At 44.2% G+C, this 20,548-nt stretch overlaps 1 protein-coding gene across 4 annotated transcripts in view; it reads left to right on the plus strand.

Annotated features, from left to right (window-relative positions):
* Positions 1–20,548, plus strand: part of RALY (RALY heterogeneous nuclear ribonucleoprotein) — a 94,092-nt gene that overhangs the window by 9,327 nt on the left and 64,217 nt on the right. For 2 of the 4 annotated variants that reach the window (XM_033186143.1, XM_033186145.1), the window contains exon 2: positions 14,578–14,669. The exons of the other annotated variants lie outside the window; for them this stretch is intronic. The gene's annotated coding sequence lies outside the window, so the exon portion shown is untranslated. The remainder of the gene's footprint in view (positions 1–14,577; positions 14,670–20,548) is intronic. 4 annotated transcript variants of the gene reach the window in all.

The raw sequence follows: 20,548 nt of genomic DNA on the forward strand, positions 1-20,548 counted from the left end.
TTGTGATTATATTGTAGTTTGTGAAGCCCATTGCCACGGCCTCTGCTAGCCGCCTTTGAACACTTTGCAGCAAGGAGCCCTAGCAAATGGAAATGGTGGGCACATTGAGGCTCTCCTGGTTTTGAAGGGCTCTTCCCTCTTTCCTACCCTTCAGAGAGAAATATTACTTGGGATGCTGTGTTGTGCTCCCTATTTCTTCCAACAATTTAGCATTGCCTGTGGGGTCTGGAATAATAAGGCCATGTAAACTGGAGATGTCATCTCTCACTCTGAAGTTCCATTTTCTCGTCTATGAAGTGCGGTTAATACTTCATATCTTGCCTTCCTCACAATGTTATTGTGAGGAGCAAATTAGAACGTTGTAAAATCACGAGACAATTTATATGTGAAGAATCCATTAGTCATTTGTCAGAGGTGAAAGGTAAGTGGCAGAATTTTCCATAGGAGGGGAGATCGATCTCTTTGTAGGGAGCAGGGAGAGTGATCTCAGCTGGTCTCTGGGATTGGGAAAAGGTGTGATGAAAGCATTTGGACAGGGGCAATGATGAAGCAAAAGACTAGAGGTCTTTGGGAGGCCGAGACAGGCGGATCACGAGGTCAGGAGATCGAGACCATCCTGGCTAATACGGTGAAACCCTGTCTCTAGTAAAAAATACAAAAAACTAGCCGGGCGACGAGGCGGGCGCCTGTAGTCCCAGCTACTTGGGAGGCTGAGACAGGAGAATGGCGTGAACCCGGGAGGCGGAGCTTGCAGTGAGCTGAGATCCGGCCACTGCACTCCAGCCTGGGCGGCAGAGCAAGACTCCGTCTCAAAAAAAAAAAAAAAAAAAGACTAGAGGTGAACTGTGTAGCGGGAACAGTGAGTGAGTGTTCTCTAACCTCATACTCTAAGTCCTAGGTTAGGCATATGTTTAGCTTTAGTAAATATGCCACAGTTTTAAAAGGCTTGCCAGATTACATGGTTAGCGATGAGAAAATTGCTGCTGTTCTGTGTCCTTGTAAACGCTTGGGATTAGCTGTCTTTTTCATTTGAAGCCATTCTGGTTAGTATAGATGTGAATTTTAAGAACCATAATATGAATTCTCACATAGCAAGTACCATAAAGGGGTACAGTGGGAGTTCCCAAGGAACATTTGTGGACCAGTGAGTATTTGTGCTGGACCTTGCAGGATAAGGATAATGACCATCTGTTGTCCAGGACCATTTTAATTTCTAATATTCTGTCTGGTTGTACTTACAGATTATGAAATACCAGTATTGCCATGTCTGTACTGTATCTCCCATACTGTTTAGAAGCAACAGCCAGGTATCTTTTCCTCAACTGATGTACTTCCTTCCCCCCTTTTCCAGAAAGAATGTTCACAGGTGATTAGGCTGCAGAGATAGAGAACATTCTGTGCAATGGGGACAACTTGAGTAGAGGCACAGATGAATGACTAGACTGAGTAGCATCCATATTTCTGCTAATGAGCAGGTGGTGGAAGTGTCCCACACTTTGGAGATGGGTGATACCTCTCATAGCCTCTCAGAGCAGAGCAAGGTCATGTGGTTATGAAGCCAGTTTGTATTTAAACTGGATAAAAGGATGAGAATGATCTCTTTGCTTATAATTACATCATTTCAGGAAGGAAATTAATCCAGTAAACAGTCATACTTGAAGTATATCAAAAGAGAGTTTTTCTTCTTAAAATGGTTGGGGAGGGAAGGGAATACTGAAACCTACAGAACTTAATCTCTCAGAGCTCATCTATTACTTGTATATTTGCTCAGGGAAAAAATTGCCATTTCTTTGTCAGCTTTTATCCTGCCAGTGGACCCTAGCTGGGTGTTTATTTTGTGTAGTTTTACCAAATCACTTTGAAGGTTGGCATGAACATTGATCATGTCTTAGAGCCTTTCTTTGTTCTGTCAGCAAATATTAGAAAATGTACCTTAAATTACTTGGTTGGGGAAAATAAGGTGGCGCTGCCTGCTTCCAGAGAACAGCACTTTCATGTTAAACATTAGTCAGCTTCTGATCCTGTGTCAGGTCATGGGGTGTTTGTCAAGATAGACATGGTGCTAGAGCTGCCACTAGGGACTTTCACTAGAGAATTTCTAGGCCCCCTGTCGAGGAGACTAGTTGAGTAGTTGATTTAAAAATCTAATGGGCCGGGCACAGTGGCTCACAGCCTGTACTCCCAACACTTTGGGAGGCCGAGGGAGGCAGATCATGAGGTAAGGTCATGAGGTAAGGAGATCGAGAAAATCCTGGCCAACATGGTGAAACCGCGTCTTTACTAAAAATACCAAAATTAGCTGGGCGTGGTGGCGCCTGCCTGTAATCCCAGCTACTCGGGAGGCCGAGACAGGAGAATCACTTGAACCAGGGAGGTGGAGGTTGCAGTGAGCTGAGATCCGGCCACTGCACTCCAGCCTGGGCGACAGAGCAAGACTCCGTCTCAAAAAAAAAAAAAAAAAAATCTGACCTGGGTTTTAAATGTTAGCGCAGCCTTGCATATTAGTGATACTAATTGGGTGTCCACTGTGTTGAGATACTGTACTTAATACCTTGTGTTTATACTAATACAGCTCATATTTACTGAAGGTTACTATGTGTGAAGCCTTTTATATATATAAAATATTATTTAATTCTCACCTCAAACCTAAGAAGTAGGTTGTGTTGATCGTGATCATGCAGATAGGAAATCGAGACGGGGAGGTTAAGAGATATGCCGTGGGCGGCCGGGCGTGGTGGCTCACGCCTGTAATCCCAGCACTTCGGAAGGCTGAGGCGGGTGGATCATGAGGTCGGGAGATCGAGACCACGGTGAAACACCATCTCTACTAAAAATACAAAAAGTTAGCTGGGCGTGGTGGCGGGCGCCTGTAGTCCCAGCTACTTGGGAGGCTGAGACAGGAGAATGGTGTGAACCCGGGAGGCGGAGCTTGCAGTGAGCCGAGATCACACTACTGCACTCCAGCCTGGGCGACAGAGCGAGACTCTGTCTCAGAAAAAAAAAAGATGCTGTGGTCACGCTGCTGATAGATGGAGTTGCTAGGATTGAAACCTAACCAATTCCTCTTTATTTTTAATATGGAAAATTTCAAATGTATACAAAGTTGAATAGGTTAATAAAATATGATTTATCCATCACTTGACTTCGTTAGCAGTTCATGGTCAGTCTTGTTTCATTTATACCCCTACCTACTTTTTTTCATTCTGTGCTTTGAAGAAAATCTCAGCTATCATATTTTGTCCTTAAATATTTCACAGTGTGTCTCTAAAAGATGACTTCTAAAAACAATTGTAATGCCATTACCATCTTTATAAAGTTTAACAGTACCTTAATAAAATAAAAATCCACATGATTGTGTTCAAATGTTCGATTGTTTTGTAAATGTCACAACCTTATTTTGATAGTTTGATTCAGGATTCATATAAAGTCTACACATGGTTCTTAAGTCTTTTAAGTCTCGTATAACTTATATGGTCCCTTCTACAGTCACACTTTGCATAGAGATGTTTCAGTCAGTGATGGGCCGCAGATATGAATAGTGGTCTAGTATGATTGTAATATCATTTTTTTTTTACTGTACCCATTGTATGTTCTAGGTGCACAAATACTTACCATTGTGTTACAGTTGCCTACAGTATTCAACACAGTAATATGCTGTATAGGTTTGTAGCCTAGGAGCAACTCTATACAGCGTATACTATGTAGTCTAGGTGTGCAGTAGGCTATACCACCCAGGACTGTGTAAGTGCACACTGGTGTTTGCACAAGGACGAAATTGCCTAATGATGCATTTCTCAGAATGTATCCCCGTTGCTAAGTGATGTATGACTGTAGTTATCCCCCGTTTATTTGTTGAAGAAGCTGGGTGTTTTTTTCTATAGATTTTTCCTAAAATGTTCTGGATTTTGCTCATTGCATTCCTATGGTGTGTTTTCTGTGTTTCTTTGTCCTCTGTATTTCCTGTCAATTGTTGGTTAAGGACAATATCTCTTTTTTTTTGAGATAGAGTCTCGCTCTGTCACCCAGGCTGGAGTGCAGTGGTGTGATCTCAGCTCACTGCAAGCTCCGCCTCCCAGGTTCATGCCATTCTCCTGCCTCAGCCTCCTGAGTAGCTGGGACTACAGGCGCCCACCACCACACTTGGCTAATTTTTTGTATTTTTACTAGAGACGGGGTTTCACCGTGTTAGCCAGGATGGTCTCAGTCTCCTGACTTTGTGATTCGTCCACCTCGGCCTCCCAAAGTGTTGGGATTACAGTCGTGAGCCACCATACCCGGCCAGAACAATATCTTAACCCTCATGACAACCCTACAAAAATAGGTATTGTTCTTATTTTGTAGGTCAGAAAACAGACTGAGAGAGGTTGGGTGGCTTGTCCAAGGCCACACCTGGATTTGAACACAGGCCTACCTGTCTGCAAAGCTTTTGTTCCTTCATCACTAAACCACTCTGTGACCTTAGGCAAATCATTTTAAGTTCTCTGGGTCAGCCAGGTACACCTGTAATCCCAGGACTTTGGGAGGCCAAGGCGGGCGGATCATGAGGTCAAGAGATCGAGATCATCCTGGCCAACATGGTGAAAGCCCGTCTCTACTAAAAATACAAAAAGTTAGCTGGCCATGGTGGCATGCGCCTGTAGTCCCAGCTACTCAGGAGGCTGAGGCAGGAGAGTTGCTTAAACCCAGGAGGCGGAGGTTGCAGTGAGCTGAGATCACGCCACTGCACTCCAGCCTTGGTGACAGAGCGAGACTCCGTCTCAAAAAACAAAACAAAACAAGGCCGGGCGCGGTGGCTCAAGCCTGTAATCCCAGCACTTTGGGAGGCCGAGACGGGCGGATCACGAGGTCAGGAGATCGAGACCATCCTGGCTAACACGGTGAAACCCCGTCTCTACTAAAAATACAAAAAAAAAAAAAACTAGCTGGGCGAGGTGGCGGGCGCCTGTAGTCCCAGCTACTCGGGAGGCTGAGGCAGGAGAATGGCGTAAACCCGGGAGGCGGAGCTTGCAGTGAGCTGAGATCTGGCCACTGCACTCCAGTCCGGGCGACAGAGCGAGACTCCGCCTCAAAAAAAAAACAAAAAAACAAAAAAAACAAAACAAAACAAAACAAAAGCCAGGTGCAGTGGCTCACGCCTGTAATCCCAGCACTTTGGGAGGCCAAGGAGGGTAGATCACCTGAGGTCAGGAGTTTGAGACCAGCCTGACCAATATGGTGAAACCCCATCTCTACTAAAATACAAAAAATTAGCTGGGCGTGGTGGTAGGCACCTGTAATCCCAGCTACTTGGGAGGCTGAGGCAGGAGAATCGCTTCCCAGGAGGGAGAGGTTGCAGTGAGCCAGGATTGCACCACTGCACTCCAGCCTGGGCAGTAAGAGCGAAACTTCGTCTCAAAAAAAAGAAGTTCTCTGGGCCTTCACTTCTTTCTTTGTGACCGTTTGAGTGCCTACCATGTTATGGTATGGTACTAAATGGTGTGAATAATACCCATATGAGTAAGACTGTCTTCAAGGAGCATGTAGTCAATCAGGGACTGCAAGACCATATGCTATTTCAGACAAGGTCATTGTGGGGCTATGGGATCCTTAATCTCCCTTAAGAGTTTCCTACCTCCCTGCCATCCTGTCTTGCTGTTTTCTGTGCCATGCTCTTCACCTGCTGCCTGGTACCTTTTCCTACAAACCAGTTTTGTTGTATTCTCCCTGCTGTAAGTCTAGCATAGGAGTTTTGGTAAATAAACAAAAGTTTTTCCAGCAATAAACTTTTCTTTGGATTGAGTTACTATTTCAAGGGCAGCTACTCTTTTTTTCTCTTGTGTTTGGCAAAGGTGTTATTACTTTTATGGAGATGCTGAAGGAATCTGGGGAAGATAGAATAATGATGGAATGAAGCATGGGGAATGCCATCCTGCATCAGGGGAGAACATGTATTTAGCATTGTACTGTTCACTCCTAAGGGCATCTAATGGGGTAATTTTGCTCTTTTGCAAAGACAAGGAGCTTTTAGTTGTGATGTTCAGGGAGCAGAATTTTAAAGGTATTCCATTTAGGGGAACCAAGCTGCTGAACTTTCATCTTCATTGGGCAGTCCTTGGGGCACTCTTAAATCCTTTCTGTTCCAGATCTGTTCAGTCTTATCCTCTAGATCAGAGGTCACATACTGGTAGCCCCTTGGACTCTGTCTGGCCTGTGTACATATTTTGTTTGGCCTGCAGCGGCAGTGTCGTTTTTTAAATTGAGACAGGGTCTTGCTCTGTTACCCAGGCTGGAGTGCAGTGGCACAATTGTAGCTTACTGCAGCCTCGAACTCTTAGGCTCAAGCTATCCTCACGCCTCAATCTCCTGAGTAGCTGGAATGACAGAGACATGCCACTACACCCAAGTGTTTTTTAAAGTTTTTTGTAGAGATAAGGTCTTGCTTTGTTACCCAGGCTGGTCTCACACTCTTGGCTCAAGCAATTCTGCTATCTTGGCCTCCCAAAGTGCTGGGATTATGTGTGAGCCATTGCACCCAGCCTCTGTTATTATTTTGAGTGGAATAAAAGCCTGGGGAGATTGAAACTGCTTTTCAGTGGAGATTGTATGTATGTGTGAGATGAGAGGTCCTGTCATGGGGCTATGAAGGTGACTGATTTCTCATGAAAAAGGAGGATGATTTTTGAGAAAGTAGCAGAGACTAGAACCTGACGCTGACCATGAGCAATTTTTCCATTTATAAGAGTGGGAGTAGGCCTGTCTTCACTCTCTGAGTCCTCTACCTGGGATTTGTTTTGTTTTGTTTTGGTGTTTTTTTTTTTTTTTTGAGACAGTCTCGCTCTGTCACCCAGGCTGGAGTCAGTGGCTTGATCTCGGCTCACTGCAACCTCTGCCTCTTGGGTTCAAGCAGTTCTCCTTTCTCAGCCTCCCAACTAGCTGGGACTATAGATGCGCGCCACCACGCCTGGCTAATTTTGTATTTTTAGTAGAGACAGGGTTTCATCAGTTTGGCTAGGCTGATCTCGAACTCCTGACCTTGTGATCTGCCTGCCTCAGCCTCCCAAAGTGCCAGGATTACAGACGTGAGCTGCCACGCCTCGGCCTCTACCAGGGTTGTTGTATTGTGACTCCTTGTACACTGGCTAGTCCATGCTTTAGAAGCTTGTAACCTGAAGCAAAGAGACATGGCTTGGATCTTTGGGCAATGCTTTGAAGCATCGGCCCAATTTGGCAGAAGCTTTGAGTTTACAACTTTATGTACTTAATGTTCTTCATTTCTCTACTTTTTTCCACTTTCTGCGTCCTTACTGACTGGCTTCTTTAGTCAGCATATTTGTTCTCAAGTTTGTCAAAGTCACACCATTTCCTATTGTTTCTTTGATACTCAAGCCCAGTGTCAGTTGCCATTTGTCACCAGAGTAGCACTTTTTTTGGGAAACACTTGATCAGCTCATTTTTGCTAGCTGCTTGTCACCAAGGTCCAACCCAACTCTAGAAGGAACGCTAATATTGAAGAGACTTTTACCCAGTTAAGGTGCTGGTGAATCCCCTGTGACTAAGTAAATTATCTTCATTTTACTGGGAACTTTTGGTGCCCTTATTGGCTGGTAAATCCGTCTCCTGGCCTATCTTAGGACTTCATATGGACAGCAAACTAGTCAAGGCTCAGTGCATCATGACCTTGTCAAGTTGGCATTTTTTGCAATCCTTGTTATATATTTGTAAGGTAGAGTGGAAGTGAGTCTGATGCGTCATGAAGGAAACCATGGACATTAATTCAGAATCAAAACTGTTCTACTTATGAGTTGGTACCTGGTCTTTTTTTCTTCCAGTGGCACTCTGTTGCCCAAACTGGAATGCAGTGGCACAATCTCAGCTCACTGCAGCCTCTACCTCCCTGTCTCAAGTGATTCTCCCACCTCAGCCTCCTGAGTAGCTGGGACTACAGGCATGCACCACCACGTCCTGTTGTTTTTATGTTTTATTTTGTAGAGATAGGGTCTTGCTCTTTTACAAACCAGGCTGGTCTTGAACTCCTGGGCTCAAGCCATCCTCCTGCCTTGGCCTCCCAAATTGCTGGGATTACAGGCCTGAGCCACTGCACCAGGCCTGAAAGTAGGCAAAAGAATCACCCAGAAACTCACCTGCTGGTTCCCTTTGACTTCTTGTGATTACTGTAACATCATCCAGTATGTGGAGTACTGTGGTAATTTCCATGACAACTGATCCTGATTTCCAGATAAAGAGAGGAAGCTAATAAGTGTTAGGAACTCAAAAAGGGTAGTAGGCTAAGTTCTTGTGATGCTAAGTAGAATTTTTAGCTGAAAGGCCGTTTCAGCGGCAACTGCCTGATTAAACCTCTTGCTCTTGTAGGTCTGGAGAGGTTAAGCAACTTGCCTAAGGGATTGCTGTGTTTGTGGAATAAACTGTGGATCCTCAGCTTAGTATCTCTCTGTGCCTGCTATTCTGCATAACTTTTTTCATTATATCTCGGCTGAACTGCGAGCTCTATGAAGGCAGAAACCATGTCTGTCTTGTTGATGAGTGTTTTTCCAGAGCCTAGCATAGGATCTAAGTATTTTTTGAGTGAATGAATAAACTGGGGGGGGGGGGGGTTCTCAAACTGGAACACATGACTGCATAGTAGATGATACATGAAATCACAGGGTAAAGCATACGTCTTCCTGAGTGTCAGTATACTTAGATTTTCTTGGAGTTGGATTAGTTTAAATATTATTGGTAATTTAAAGTTTGCTTTTAACTTTAAATATTTTTATGGAATGAATGATAAATTAGCATGAATTGTTTAGATAAAGTGAGAAAGCATTAAATAAGTTACAGGATTATAGCAGGCCCTTTGAATTCTACCCCAGGGTGAGTCTGGCATCATCAGATCTCTGACATTTTTAAGAGCAGCTAGAAATCTAATTTTTTAAAAAGTGAGATCTGATTTTGAATGTTGGCAATTAACTCAGAGGTTTTTAAGTAAATTTGTACATATCAGACATATTCTTGGGCCTAAACATCTGCTTGTGACCTTTGAGATAAAATACAGGTCTGAGTAGGAACTAGACTTTGGATAGGGCCAAGATAGGTGGTGGTGTCAGGGATAGCTCCTATTCTGAGTCTGGCTCCTTCAGATTTCAAACTAACCATAAGCAGGAGTGGAAAGAGTAAAGCCAGAGACTTGATCAGAACAAATTCCCACAGTAAACATCCTCTATATAGGAAACTGCTTCTGTAACTCACAGGCTACCGTATCCCTTCTCATTTACTCCCCTTGTTTTGCAGATAAAACTAAGGTCCAGAGAAGGAACCAGAGTTTTCTTCTAGGACCCTAAGAAGCAGCCATGGGACCAGATGCAGTGGTTCACGCCTATATTCCCAGCATTTTGGGAGGCCGAGGCAGGCAGATCATTTGAGGTCAGGAGTTCGAGACTAGCCTGGCCAACATGATGAAACCCCGTCTCTACCAAAAATACAAAAAGTAGCCGGGTGTAGTGGCACACGCCTGTAGTCCCAGCTACTCGGGAGGCTTAGGCATGAGAATCGCTTGAACCCAAGAGGCAGAGTTGCAGTGAGCTGAGATTGCGTCACTGCACTTCAGCCTGAGCGACAGAGCGAGACCTTGTATCAAAAGAAAGAAAGAAAGAAAAGAAGCAGCCATGGGTCCTGGGCAGGCTTCACTTCAAACTCCTGAGCTTTGTTTGGTTTTCCTGCCTCACACACTCTTGGGCCATGGGGCAGTGGCTTCTGGCATAGCCTGCGGTGGTTGGGAGAGCTGGGTTAAGGCTTCTTGGTGCAGCCCTATCATCATAAAGTGGCGGAAGGTTGAAGTGGCAGGTGGTAATGTGCTGAGCCTCTTCTTGGTGCAAAGGGTCTATTTCTGTCACTAGCATCAGATTGACCTTTTTTTTTTTTTTTTTTTTTTTTTTTTGCCGAGAAAGATGTAGAAGATAGCTCAGCAAAAAGAAGCCTCAGGGCCCAGATAGAGCTATCCCTCCTTGTGCCTTCCTTGCCTCTTATCTTCCTCTTCTTTTTCCTTTCCTCCGCCTCCTTTTTTTGAGCCCTACTTACCCTCTCTTCTGCATCCTCCCCAACCCCCCATCCTTTGTCTTTTTCCTCACTGTTGCCCTTCTTGAGAAATTCTTGTATTGCTACTGTAGTGCGCAGAGGTTGGGATTGAACCTATTTTCTTTGTTTTTAAAGGAAACTTGCAGTAAAAAGTAGGGCATCTAAAATAGGGAGACTAGACATCTTGAAACTGTCCCCTCTTCTTCTCCATTCCCACCCCAAGTCATAAAGAATGAAATCTAAACTCTGGCCTTGGCCACAAGGCTCATGCAGTCTGGTGCCATATCACTTTGCTGCCATTTGTCAGCAGCAAAGTGCTTAATACCTGCTGTTTCCCTGTGTTTCTGCCCAGTAAGAGGTTCCCTGGATGTGCCAGGCTGTATCATGACTTTGACTACAGACAGTCCCTGGTTTACAGTTTGACTTACTGATTTTTTGACTTTATGTTGGTGTGAAAGTGATATGCATTCAGTGGAAACCGTACTTGGACTACTCATACAACTAGTCTGTTTTCACTTTCAGTACAGTATTCAATAAATAATATGAGCTATTCAACATTGTATTATGAAATAGGTTTTGTGTTAGTTGATTTTGCTCACCTGAAGGCTAGTGTTAATGTTCTGAGCATATTCAAGGTAGGCTAAGCTAAGCTACGGTGTTTGGTAAGTGCATTTTCCCAGCCTGGGCAACATAGACTTCATCTCTTAAAAAAACAAAACAAAACAAAACAAAAAAACTAGCTCATGTAATGGGGCATTCCTGTAGTTTCAGCATCTACTTGGGAGGCTGGGGTGGGAAGATCGCTGGAGCCTGGGAGGTTGAGGCTGTAGTAAGCCTTGATTGTGTCACTATACTCCAGCCTAGGCATCAGAACGAGACCTTGTCTCAAAAAAGGAAAAAAAAGCCTTTCAACTTAACGATATTTTCAGCTTACAATGGGCTTATTGGGATGTAACCCTGTTGTAAATTGAGCAGCATCTGTATTTCCCCTAAGTAGAAATCCCCTTATCTTCTTATCTCCTTTACCTGACAGACTCCTACTTATCTTTCATATCAGTTCCAATGCCACTTCCTCAGGGAAGCCTTCCCTGATCACTACAGAAGCAGAATTAATTTTGATCAAATAAAATACAGGATTTATAGCAGACCCTTTGATTTCTAGGACTGCTGTAGTTGTACTCTAGTGCTGTGTCACACCCAAATCCTCTCTCATTCATTAGATCAAGACATTATAGACCAGGGGATAGTGTGCTACTTACCTGTATTTCCCTTGTGTCTCTGAAATAGGCTTGGCACAAATAGTACTTGCAAAATGAATGATGGAAATGTGTATGCATTGGTACTCATAATATAGTTTGGTGTTAAGTGCTACAGATGAAATATGACAAAGTGTGCTTTGAAAGAAGAGGCTTAATTTGGGGGTGACTAAAATCAAAAGAAATTGACTTGAGGGTCTTTGTTTTGTAAGAATACATAATTAGCTTAAATAAGCAGCAAAAGGTTAGTTTTAATTATGTAGTTTCTGTTAATAAGTGTTTTTGTCTCTTTGACCTCAATTTGAACAGGTAAGTTTGCCTGCTTGCTGGACATGCCTCAGAACACATGAATAGCCTATACTAGATCTTGGGAACGTGGATCTTAGTGTCACTTTGAAATAAGTTCTTATATAAATACCCCCAGCCTTTTGAGAACGGGGCTTATTAAAGGACGCATATGTAGGGCCAGTACCTACTGGCAGTTGGGTTCAGGGAAATGGGATTGACGTTTTAAAAAGCAATCTGATTCTTAGCTCTTGAAACTATTGTTAACTTAAATTTCCAGTAATTAAAAATTTTAAATTTTAAAATTAGAATTTCCAATACTTTGACCTTTGAGAAGGGTTTCTTAGAAATAAATTTAGTAATGTCCTCAAGACGTTAGTCTTACATTTAAACTTTTTTCTTTAAAACTTGGTATTGGTTGTTAACTTTTACACAGTTCTGAGTACTGTTAATATCTGGAAAGTATCTTGAGATATCAGTGGAAAGCTAAACAATCTAAATTTAACATGAAATACTTCTTTATGATTTAGAAAATAAAATCAGATTTTTTCAAAGTCAGAAAAAGAAATACGACGAAGTGCTCTGGAAATTTACTGGAATTCTTGAGAGAGAACTAACTGGAAGAAATGTTGGAAGCTTCTAGAAGCTGGTAGCATTTGAGCTTGTCCTTAAAGATTCAGCAGTTCAGTTGGCAGAGATGGTGGGAAGAACCTTCTAGATGGAAGGAATGGTTGGAGTAAAAGTAATGAGGAAATACAGAAGTCAGGCTAATGTACCCGTCCCCCTTATTCAGAATTTCTGTGAAATGTATGCTAAATCTCTGTGGGCCAGTCTAAAGGAAATTTACTTTTCTTCCTATCTTTCCTTCCCTTCTTCCTACCTCTTTTGTCCTTTTTGCCTTTTATTTTTTGTTTCTTCTCAATGTTTCCCTTTTTTTTAATCTCCCCATTTCTCTAGTCCTTTAAAAGAAAACCCCCAAAACCGAAAAACTTTATTTACCTTTCTGTACCTACTTCTTTTTTGCATTCTTCCTAGGTAACCCAAGAAATCCAAGCCTTTGGGTGGAGATGTGAATCAGTCATACAATATTTAACTCCAAATAACACCTCCCCTTGTGAAGCTGAGAAGTAATTGAGTCATAATTGCTTCTCATCTGTCTCTTGTGTTTTATTGGCATAGACTTTTTTTTTTAACCTCCCACAATGCTGGGGGTGTCATTATCATTTTATTTTTCATAGTTGTCAAAATGTCAATTTTAATGAGAAATTTCTGCAGATAGGTCTGCCCTTGAGTGGTAGGAGCCTTCAGGCAAAGCCAGGGCTAGATGAGTCAGAAATGTTCATGGATCTGTTTTCTTATGCATGCAGGTGTATAGGCCACACAGAGACAGACACACACTTTTCCCCATCCCTACAGGCTCAGTGCTTTGCAACATGTGCACACATACACACACAGTTGAGTCATGATGGTGCATATATGTCCTCTCTTCTATACACATTCAAAGTATCTCCCTTACACTTTCAAGCCATCTATTCCTCCTGTATGTGCACACATTTACCTTCTTACACCCCTGTCCCACTGTCTTCTACCCAGATACCCAGAATTGTGTGTGCTACAAAAGTATCTGCAAGCCTAACGCAGACACCACACTGTTCACTCCCTTACATATATGCGCAAGTCCTCCCCTCCACACATGCCCACATATACTCAGACATCTCTACCCATGCCAGATGCCACACACCAAGTACCACAGCATCCTCCACATTTCTTTATACCCAGGTGCTATCACCACCACCCCTTAGGGTGGTGTATCTTCATAACAGACATTTTAGTTTCAGACTAGTTTTGAAAGGAAATGTTCTTTGCCTACAGCCAAGCTAGCAGACTGTTAGGAAGTTGGAACCATTTATGACAGATCCTTTGGATTCAGGCCCCTAGTATAATGATGGGGGTAGGGGAGGACTGGATTAGACAACAGTGGGCTACCTCTGTTACTGTTTATGACCCAAGGTGAGTTTGAACCTGAGTTCACTACTATTGGAAGGCGATCCCATACTTAGCACGAGAGCCAGAGCCACTGCATGTGTTCCAAATCAGAATCTCTGGGGTCTGGCATAGAAACTGATGTTTTTAATGAATTCCCTGAGTCCTTCTGTTGTGTAGCCAGGTTGGGAAACACTTATCTAGAGAAAGAACTAGAAGTAAAAAGATACGCATTATCTTCTGATACCACCTTGGATAAGTTTCTTTTCTGGACCTCAGCTTTCTCCACTGAGATATAAAAAACCTTTACTCATAAAGGACCCTTTTAGTTCTAAAATTTCATGCTGCTTTATGATGAGTTTAGTCTGGGATCTTTCTCTACCTCATGGTGTCCGTTCTCTGTGTCTGCCTGGGGCAGAGCATTTGGCCAGAGACCAGCGAGGCAGCCCAGGCCCTGACCTTCTGCCAGAAGCACTGACACAGCTCCTAATTAGAAATGGATCAATATGGGCCTGCAGCCAGGCCTGGGGAGCCTGGGAGGAGGCTGGAGTCGTGCTCCTAGGTAAGGAGAATGATTACCATGAAATGGATCTGGTTACACTTGTCAATGCAACAGTTCTGCTGATGTAGCCCACCTCCCCTGGGGACCAGCAGGCAGGGCTACTCTGAGCAAATGGGGAAATGGTTAACTTGTATCCCTATTTGATGTGTTTTCCTCACCTTTTAAACATGTGATGCTAGGTACATAGTATAGGCCCCCTCTTCAGATGGAAAAATCACTTACTGAATACCTACTAAGTGTTAAATACTGAGCCTCATTGTGTTTATTTCTCCTTGCAACCTACTGGCATAGGAGGGAAAGGAAACTGAAGCTCCGAAAAGTCAAAGTGAAGTGACTTGGCTGCCCATTGTCATATAGCATAATCGCTATTGTACTATGCTATTAATATATTTCTGAGCATTTGCAACACCAATTCCAATCTGATGAACTGTTTTCTACCAGGGCCCTCCTTTACCCTTCTACAGACTGAACTGGAGCTCAGGCTGTCTCCCTGGAGCTGTTCAAAGACTGGAGGAAATTCTTTAAAATCTGTGGTAAGGCAGGTGTGGCGGATGGGGAGGGATGCTCTGCTTGCTTTTGCTTTCTCATCTCCTTTCCAAGGTCCCTAAGGAGTGAGCAGGCTCTAATGGGAGAGATCAGTCATCATTTGGGATCAATGAGAAGGTTTTCTCCTCTGTGGAGTGCAGAGTCAGGTTTCTGAACTGGCCTTGTGCAAGGAGGGGGAAGGGATTCATAACTGGATGCATTGGAGAACGTGCAGGCTTAACATGCTCAGCAGCCAGTGTGGTCAGACCAAATTCCTCCTATAGTTGGTCATTCAGCAGATACTTGTTGAGTGTCTCCTGTGTGTCAGGGCTTGTGCTAGTGCTAGGGATTCTTACATGACCTCACAATCTAGCATCAGAGTCAGACAAAGATACAAACCACAGTATAATGTATGTTCCTTAGAAGAGTGTATAAGGGATTCTGAGATTCCAAAGGCATGAATGGGGGTTCTCCTAGGGGATATAATTTTGATCTGTGTTTTGAAGGAAGAATGAAGAGTAAGAGTTAAGCCAGGAAGGGCACTCCAGACCAGGGAACCAGCACAAACAAAAGCATAAATATGTGTCTGGGAATTCTTGATAAAAGGGTGGGCATTAGGCCGGGCGCAGTGGCTCAAGCCTGTAATCCCAGCACTTTGGGAGGCCGAGATGGGCGGATCACGAGGTCAGGAGATCGAGACCATCCTGGCTAACACGGTGAAACTCCGTCTCTACTAAAAAAATACAAAAAACTAGCCGGGCGACGTGGCGGGCGCCTGTAGTCCCAGCTACTTGGGAGGCTGAGGCAGGAGAATGGCGTAAACCCAGGAGGCGGAGCTTGCAGTGAGCTGAGGTCCTGCCACTGCACTCCAGCCTGGGCGGCAGAGTGAGACTCTGTCTCAAAAAAAAAAAAAAAAAAGGTGGGCATTAAAGTAGTACCTAACATGTAGCAAAACAGATTGACTGCCCTGAGCCCTTATCCTTTGCCAGATTTAAGGCTGTAGCAGTAGCTGTTGGATGGCAGTAATGCAGGAGCAGCAGGTAGGGAGGAGGAGATCGATTTATTAGCAAGTGCCGACTGAAACTTATTTCTAGACTGCTGTGGGGAAGAAGGGAGGAAGCCTGAAGAGCAGCAGCCCTCTGTCCTTTGGGCCAGACCTGCAGAGGTGTTGTGGTTCTTGGCAGTGGTTTGAAAGTTCATCTGGTCCAGGCAAATAGCTTTGCTTCTCTCATGGCAAAGTCCTCTGCTTCACACAGTCTGCCCCTCCTTTCTGTGTTCTTTTAAAGAAATAAATTAATGGAATCTGTTCAAAATACCCCTGAAATGAAATTACATTTTTAACTCTAATTACCCTAATTAAAACTTGACAGCCATAATCCTGGAATGGCAGATATGCCTGTGACAAGCTCAGTTACCCAGATGGAATGTTGTTCTGTTGTGGGTTTAGAAGAAAATTTCTTTTGGTGTTTGTTTTGTTTTTTCCATCAGCAATTTAGTCTTTGACCCCAGAAATTCCACAAGATAGGATAGCTGTACTTTTGGACTACAGGCTTGCCCAGGACCTGTAATCTCAACAGAGGTTCCTTTGCATCCAGAGATAGAGCTCCTAATGATTCTTACTACATACCTTTGAGTTTTTTCTTCAGTTGAGATTGAATTGCAGCCTTTCCCTCAATGAAATCACCTGCCTTGGGGAACCAAGGATCTGTACTTGTTAGAAGGCTGTTCTGGTCTAGGGCTAAATATGTATTGCTGGTACTTAGGATACAGTTTGAGGCTGGGGACAAGGAGGTCTGAAAATAGGATCCCTTGGCCGGACGCAGTGGCTCACGCCTGTAATCCCACCACTTTGGGAGGCTGAGGCAGGCAGATCACTTGAGGTCAGGAGTTCAAGAGCAGCCTGGCCAAGCTGTTGAAACTCTGTCTATACTAAAAATGTTTTTAAAATTAGCCAGGCATGGTGGCGGGCACCTGTGATCCCGGCTACTCGGGAGACTAAGGCAGGAGAATCGCTTGAACCCGAGAGGTGGAGGTTGCAGTGAGTCGAGATCGTGCCACTTGCACTCCAGCCTGAGCGACACAGTGAGACTCCGTCTCGAAAAAAAGAAAGATCCTTCTGCTCTTCACATAGTTCCAGTTCCTTTAATGCAGCACAGGTGAGAGCAACCTAGTGAGATGCCTGGTCTTGGCCTCTGCTTTAAGTGGTTACCTGGCCGGACCCAAAAACATGATGGGATGGGAGGTAGGGGCAAGCCCATAAAGCAGATTGAAGGGTTCTTTGATGCTGTGGGTCGTCTCATGGTTCTGCTAGACCCAAAGATCCCCATGTTCTAGTAATCTATTCGGCCTAGAAGCCTGTTCAGTAGGCAGACACTGGGTGCTCTGTTAGGTACTGCAGGGGACACAGAATTGAGTAAGATACAGTCCCTGCCCTTGAGAAACTTAGAATTCTGGAGGAGTGGGAAGGTAGTGGTGGGTGAGGGACAACCATATACATAACAACTTATGTAAGACAGAGCAAGCTTTATTCGGTAGATAGGAAGCTTGAGTGCCCACTGTGTACCAGGTTCTGAAAATAGTGTATAGACATATGAGACACAGTTCCTGTTTTTCAAGTACTTCCAGTAAATTAGATAGGCATGTGAAGGTTCACTGTAACACATATAAGTGGAGGATGTCCTGGACAGATTACCTGGGAAGGAAGCTAGTCAGGGAAAGTGAAGGTTAACTCCCATGGGGGTTGGGGGGGGTATCATTGGCAAAGACTTCTCCCAGGTGTTGGCATTTGGACTTGTCTCTAAGTAGGTAATATTGGCAAAGGGATGGAGAAAGTCATGGCGGATGTTAGGGAACAGCATGAGGAATGGTAGAAGCTGCCAGTACAACTCAGTGTGATTGGAATGCAGTGCGCAGGAAAAGGATGTAGAGGATGAATAAGGGTAGAGTTTAAACCATCCTGTAGGCAAAGGGGATCCACTGAAGTTGCAGGACAGTGATAGGAATAATGAATTAGGCGACAGAGGTGATTGGAGACAAATTAGTTAGAACAGGTGTCAGCAAACTAGTGGGCCAAATCTAGCCCACTGCCTCGTTTGTAAAGTTTTACTGGAACACAGTCACACTTGTTTGTTCATCCGTGATTGCTTTTGCACTACAATGGCAAAGTTGAATACCACACAGACTATGGTAGCCCACAAAGCCTAATTACTATCTGATCCTATACAGAAAAAGTTTGCTGACCTGTAAATAAGAAGGTAGTTATGCAGGTTCTGTAAGAGAAGATAAATGTCAGAACTAGGCCTGAAATGGATTGCAGGTATTTGAAGAAGGGACATGATTTAGCAGAGAACACCTGTCCTACCTACCTCTCAAAACTTTATAAAAATCAAATTTGCTGAAAGTCACTGTCTTTTTCTTTTTCTTTTTCTTTTTCTTTTTTTTTTTGAGACAGAGTCTCACTCTGTCACCCAGACTGGAGTGCAGTGGCGCAGTCTTGGCTCACTGCAACCTCCGCCTCCTGGGTTCAAGTGATTCTTGTGCCTCAGCTTCCCAAGTAGCTGGGATTACAGGTGTACACCACCATGCCCAGCTAATTTTTGTATTTTTAGTAGAGATGGGGTTTTGCCATGTTGGCCAGGCTGGTCTTGAACTCCTGACCTCAAGTGATCTGCCTGCCTGGACCTCCCAAAGTGCTGGGATTATAGGCATGAGCCACTGTGCCAGGCTGAAAGTCACCGTCTTAGTCCATTTTGTGCTTCTGTAACAGAATACCGTAGACTGAGTAATTTACAAACAGTATAAGTTTGTTTGACTCATGCTTCTGGAGGCGGGGAAGTCCAGGGCCCCTCACCAGGGGCCGCATCTGGTGAGGGCCTTGTTGCTGCATAAAAATGTGGCAGAAGGCATCACATGGTGAGAGAGAGTGGGAGGGCCGAACTCACTTTTATAATAAACCCACTCTCAAGATAGCAAACACTTTCCTGCAATAATGACATTAATCCATTCATGAAGGCAGAGCTCTCATGCCCTAATTTTGCCTCTCAGAGTCCCCCCTCTCAACATTGTTGCTTTAGGGATTAAGTTTCCAACACATGAGCTTTAGGGGACACATTCAAACCATAGCAGCCATGGCCATAAAAGGATACTTGATACACAGGCAAGTCCTAATTTGTCTTTATTAGCTGTGTGACCTTGGGCCAGTCCCTTAATTCAGAAGTTCGGGTGAATATAATGAGTACAATAAAGAAAAGACTCATCAATCAGATCTTCCTCAGGAGACGAAACTCTTTGTTAAAAATTTGTTCTTTTAAACTTTCTTATTAATTTTTTGTTTTTACATAGAGACGGGTCTTGCTCTGTTGCCCAGGCTGGTCCTCAACTCCTGACCTCCCAAAGTGATCCTTCCACCTTGGCCACCCAAAGTGGTGGGATTACAGGCATGAGCCACCACACTCAGCCTTCTCTTTCTTTTTTTTTTTTTAATAAAGACAATGTCTCACTTGGCTGCCCATGCTGGTCTCGAACTCCTGGGCTCAAGTGATCTCCTCTCTCTGCCTCCCAAACTGCTGGGATTATAGATGGGAGCCACCACACACAGCCCGGACAGAGGTCTTATTCTCTTCTCCATACCTTATACCTAACCCCTAGTTTTTAAGTTTGAGGGCCCTCTAGTGGAAAAGACAGATACCATAGAAAATCTGGAACATAGTATGAGTTGAGAAGTTGGGGATGGGTAGGCAGAAGGTTTTGATCACTCAAAGCAGCTGATGTTGTGGGTGGAGGGGCTTATGATACTTTGAGACACCCTATTCCTTTTCCCTCCATAACTGTTGACACTTGTTGTGTCCAGTTTGAACTTGTTTCTGCCCCTCAACTACCAGAGCACATAAGGCCCCTACGAAACTAAAGGCTGGCTTTATCCGTCAGTCACCTTTACCAAACAGAAACTGTGTAAGTGCCACTTGACATCCCTGTGTGCCTCTCCCTGCCACTCTACTCAGCCTCCTATTCCTCACTTCCTTTTTCCTTCAGCACTGTGCATCTGCCCTGAAGGATGGAAAAAGTACCATCTAGGGAGACCACAGTGGTGAGTTTTAAGCTCATTTCTGCCTTCAGCTTCCTATGTGACCTAAGGCAATTCATTTCATGTCTCTGGCCCTTCTGCAGGCTCCAGTACAGGTATCTTCAGCCGCTTTTTGGGACTTGGGATTTCTTCTCTAAGGCTCCAGCTTCATAGCATAGCATTTTTTCCCCCAAAGTTTCCCTCTCTTTTCAATCTAGAATATTAGTATATGCTCAGAGATCATTTGCTTGAAATTCACTACCTTGGCCGGGCGCGGTGGCTCAAGCCTGTAATCCCAGCACTTTGGGAGGCCGAGGTGGGTGGATCACGAGGTCAGGAGATCGAGACCCTCCTGGCTAACACAGTGAAACCCCGTCTCTACTAAAAATACAAAAAAAAACTAGCCGGGCGAGGTGGCGGGCGCCTGTAGTCCCAGCTACTCGGAGGCTGAGGCGGGAGAATGGCAGGAACCCAGGAGGCGGAGCTTGCAGTGAGCCGAGATCGCGCCACTGCACTCCAGCCTGGGCGACACAGCGAAACTCCGTCTCAAAAAAAAAAAAAAAAAAGAAAAAAAAAAGAAATTCACTACCTTCACCCGTGAGGAGAGTAGTCATATCTGTTTTTATTGGTAGGGTTCCAGGAACTGGCAGTCAATCTGATTGCTAGAGTGGAACAGACCCTGTCAGCAAGTCATGATGTCTCCAGGATGGGTGGTGTAGTTCAGTACAGGCAAACTTTTGCTCTGGGAATCTAAGATACAGTGGAGGAAGAAGGGCCAGGCAGTAGTCTAGGCAATTTACATACTTTTTCCCCCTCATTTATCTT

This window comes from Trachypithecus francoisi, unplaced genomic scaffold (genome assembly GCF_009764315.1).
Source record: "Trachypithecus francoisi isolate TF-2019V2 unplaced genomic scaffold, Tfra_2.0 Lachesis_group21, whole genome shotgun sequence".
Lineage (NCBI taxonomy): Eukaryota > Metazoa > Chordata > Mammalia > Primates > Cercopithecidae > Trachypithecus > Trachypithecus francoisi.